This window comes from Montipora foliosa, chromosome 1, assembly GCF_036669935.1.
Source record: "Montipora foliosa isolate CH-2021 chromosome 1, ASM3666993v2, whole genome shotgun sequence".
NCBI lineage: Eukaryota > Metazoa > Cnidaria > Anthozoa > Scleractinia > Acroporidae > Montipora > Montipora foliosa.
This window is the reverse complement of record NC_090869.1, coordinates 30802217-30807216: the sequence shown is the minus strand read 5'-3', so window position 1 is coordinate 30807216 and position 5000 is coordinate 30802217.

The following is a 5000-nucleotide window of genomic DNA, read 5'->3' as shown; positions in this document are numbered from 1 at the left end:
GCCTTCTTTTCCGGGAAATAAAGAATCCCCTTTGTTTTCACTCGACCAAGATCTCCAGCTCTGTCACCACTAAAAAATTGTACCTTAAAAAAGGCCTGATCCCTTGCCAAAACAAATAACTGCACCGAAGAGCGAACATGTGAGTTCAAGCGCTTGGTTATTTCTGACGATAAAAGCACCAAATCCTGCAAAAAAAAAGGTTCAGCCTGTTTCTGCACGACTCTTGCACCGAGCTGTTCCTCCCTGACGGCTGATAAATAGGACTTAACCAATGGTGAAGCTGCAGGGTTGGCAATCCCCGGAAAAAGACTATCTGTTGCTGATCTCCCATACTTATTAAACATAGCCCTCAGCTTTCCAATAATCGAGTCAACGGAGCCATATGCTAAACGCTTAGGGCAAACACAAGAAGAAACCCTGTTCTCGCCAAAGAACGGGGAAGCAACCATGTGTACCACTGTTTTGCCAAAATTATCTTTCCAGATCAAAAAGTCTACTACGTCGTCTGGTATAGCCGCACAAATGTCCCTCTTAGAGGTGGTTTCCAGGAACTGCAAAAACTCCATCTCTAAAGCACTTCTCTGTTTTTGATAAGGAGTAGCCTGCTGCTTAGCAACCAAAACTTTCTTCCGCTCTCTTATAGAACACAAATCGACAGGGGCCTTGAGGCTCTTCAAAGTTTTATATGATCTCGTCTGACGCTGGTAACCACATCTCTGGCAATAACGGAAATCAAAGTCGTTGGGCTTGGAACAAGCCGGACATGACACCGATGGCTGAAAAAGTCTGGGCACCAACGGCAAAGACTGAAAGAGAAAATAGTTCCTCCTGTTAAGTTGTTACGACATGCTCTTTCCCATCCTAAATGCCCAGAGGCTATATGGAGAGGATCCAGGTCTAAATCCATCCTTCGACGGAAGAAGAAGCGCATCCAGTGATCCCTTCTCGGCCACCAAAACATTGTTGCTGGACACCGCATTTAACAACGGCCACCACCCGGGTAATGGGGACATCAATGGTACCACCACCGTAACAACCGCATCTACCGATATGAGGAAACGCAAAAGAGGACCAATCAATGCAAATGGCGGGAAAACGTAGGCGTTGACGCGGTCACCATCACACACAGAGAGGTCTTGGTTAAAAACATTAACACCCGATGATCCTGGCGTAGGGTAGGGCGTAAAGTGCTTTAACGGGTTTCCACTCCAGTCATGTTGAACATTTGAATCCAACGACATCAAATCAAGATCATGGCCATTAATTCCACCAAAACTACGCTGGACGATTTCCCAAGACCTCGGAGAAAGCATGGCATCGGAGCGAGACAATCTTCTGGAAAACCAATCTGCCTCGTTCAAGTGAGAAGGAACAAAAGACATTTCTAGGGACATGTTCCTATCCACCAAGAACTGGAAAATCAATTGCGAGATCTGAGTTAGCTTCCTAGAGCGTGGCCCACGGCCGGACCAAGCGTGGAGAACAACCATGCTGTCTACCTGAGCATCAATCCTGCAATCAGAAACGCTTTCAGGAAGTGACTGTAATCCCTTGAGGACGGCCCACATCTCCTTCACATTAATATGCTCATTTCGAACAGTTTCTTCCCAGTAGTCACCAACAGAAATTGTCCCGGAAGGAAGGTGAATTCCAACTCCCCAACGGAAGGACGAAGAATCTGACGTCAAGGAGATAGCTACGTGCCGTTCACTCCTCCACCGAATCGCCTTTTCCCAACTATCAAGGAACCTCCAAAACATAATTTCCTCTCTCAGATTCGGAGAGAAATTCACCTCACCACCTCCGGAAGCCTGCGAGATTGACGCCGCCATTTCTCTGATGTAAAATTTAGTCGCTGGGAAAGCCAAGGAGAATGAATTGCACTTCCCCATTAGCCTCTGCAAAGACGTCAAGTGGATAGTAGATTCACGCAAAAGTATCTGCTCGCGTAGCTGAGCAAACTTCATCTTCTTATCTTCAGGAATGCAAAAGGCCTGGGCTACAGAATCCACTATCATGCCTAAATAACAAATCCTAGTTACAGGCCCAAGAACACATTTGGAGAGGCCCAAAAAATAACCGAGGTTTACAAGAACCGAACAGACTATATACAAAGCCGCCACCGCAGATTGATAGCTGTATTCCGACGTCCTCTCCGACAATGGGCGTGACCAAAACCCCTTCACAGCAAACAGTTCCCCATTCAAACGGTCATCAATATACAGAGAACATGCGACCCCCAAACCCCTGAAAAAATTTGTCGGACCCAAACCCACAGTCTGGTAAACAAACGGAGAATTTTTCCAACCAAAAGGTAGCGTAACTGCAACGAGCCACCACCCCAGCCACTCAATACCAAAAAACTGCTGAGAACTAGTAAAAAGCAAAATATTGTCATAACCAGACTTGTCATCAATCTTACTCATGTAGGAGTTGGGATACACGAAGCGAGGCACCCCAACCAGCGTTTCCAGTGAAAAGGGAGTGTCTGCCATCCACAAATTTAAAAACCGGGCATCCATGCATAACCTTGGCTTTTGCGGTTCAATCGTCATAGGAAGGACGAGATGGGGCGGCGGCACTTCAGCCACTTTACCCCAAACACGGATCGCCCCTGTTTCAATACGCTGTAAAATTGTTTCCGTAACAAACTTCGAAAACTGTTTGCAGGAGTAGTGATTTTTGAAAATCATAGTAGGGGGTTCCGCACTCTCATACTTTATGCCCATAAAAGCTCCCTTAAAGGGCTTCATGAACTTCTTGACATCCACCCCATGCTCCAACCATTCCAAGACATCCTTCGCAGGTTCGTACCCGGCCAAAATTTTTTCCCAGAGTTCAATTCGAGTACGAAGTTGACCCGAACGAAAGGAGTCCGGATCACGAAACAACAGATCCCGTAAGATGGGAGTTTCCCCCGCAACAATGCCTTGAACATGGGTTAAACAAGCGTCTTCTGAAGTCATTTTCTCCGAACTCGGATTACCCTCCCAAGACAACCATCGGATTTTGCCATGCTTGCTTCTTTCCTCCGCCTCTAACGGCATAAAGGTCATCGTATCTCCCTTGAGACGTTTTGACTTAGGCTAGAACCAAAACACCAAAAAAAAAAAAAAAAAAGAGAATCAAAAGGACGTACTTAAATGGAGACTGCAAATCCGAGTTCGGAGGAAATGACCACCGTAGCCCGAGTAATCGGGCTCAAGGGCATGCCTAAAGGCAAAACGCTTGTGGGGTCATTCTCCCAACCTCGAGACCACAGACTAAAGGAAAAAATAAAACATCACATATTTAATAGTGTCTTTACACTTTATTATTGTCAATACAAATATCAAGACAATCCCGATTTCCATTCCAGAACAGGAAAACTTCCAATGATTTCACAATCTTAACGTTTATCTGGGCAAGAGCGCGAAATATGACCCGCCTTTCCACACACCCAGCACTTTCTCGCCGACGGCGGCCTGGGGCTGTAATTGGAGCCACGCCTTTGGTATGGAGCTGGAGGCCTACGCGTCCGTCCAGTGAACGAAGGTTGACTTACTGCCGCGTGCGGCTTAGTTGCCTTGGAAATAACCTTTGCCACCTCGGCCTCATCCTTAGACGCCACCAACTTTATTAACACCTGTTGAAGGCACGGGTTGCCTAATAAAGGACGGCACTGCCTCAGCACTACTTCAAATCGTAAAGCTCTTTCATCCTTTCTTTCCTTGGTGACATTAACCACTTCATCGAGGGCGGCGATCGCCGCATATGGATCAAAAAGAGCAGCTGGGCGCGAGATCACCATTTGGAGAGTAGACAGCGCGCACTCGATTGCCGATGAATCGATTTTCTTCTTCCACTCATCCAACTCCTTCTTGAGTGAACTGACCGTTGTGTTCGGAATCTAACAAAAGGAGAAAACGCCATATAACTCCTTGATATCCTTAAGCCAGTCCCTACTTTACACTGAGACTGTATCCTTCGAAATCACATATCCTCTTCCTTTAAATTTATTATTTCATACCCTGATGCAATTCCAAATTCCCAACATAAAATTACAACGAACCTTCGCATCAGTTCTCACAACCCGTAAAATAAAGCACACGGCCACCAAGTGACCTAGCGAAATAACCTCCTCTCCTCCACGAGGTCTGGTTGAAATGGATCTAACGCCTTCTATTTCCGCGAACAGACCAGACGCCCTGTTCATCGGTCCTCGACCGTCTTCTTTTGTTTTTTTTTGTTTTTTTTTTTACTTTCTATCGCGCCACCTCGTGGCTCAGAGCATACCCACTTCTCAAATGGTCCTCGACCATTTTCTTCCCTTTTTTTTTTTTTTTTTTCCATGCCACCTCGTGGCTCAAAGCAGACACACTGCTCAGTCGGTCCTCGACCATTTTCCTTCCTTTTTTTTTTTTTTTTCACGCCACCTCGTGGCTCAGAGCAAACACGCTGCCCAATCGGTCCTCGACCGTTTTTTCCTTTATTACGCCACCTCGTGGCTCAGAGCAGACATGCTGCACAATCGCTCCTAACCATTTTTTTTAATAATTCTCCATTATTATTCCCTTTGACGCCACCTCGTGGCTCAGAACAGAAACAAACCCTGGCCGAGACCACACGCCCCGCGCCCTTCCCAAGGGACAAGTAAGAAAAAAGGGTGTCAATGGCATAGCTAATTTTTCCCGTCCCGAACAAAAAATAAGAAACAGCTCCCAAATATTGCAAACCCTAATTCATAAGAATAAACGAGAGCAACAGCAGAAAAAAAAAAACACAATATAAAACAACAACCTATCCCCCAACATTTGAGGAACCGAACCGCGGCGAGTCCAAAGGAATAAGTTAACAATCACGTGCTCGAAGCACGAAAATTAAGACCGGCTCCCGAGAAACCGGAAGGAAACATAAACAAGAAAATGCAACGTGATGCAACCAAAAAAAAAAAAAAAATACCGACGAACCCCAGCTATAAAATACGAAACTAAAAGGAAAACATTGCAGCGGACATATAC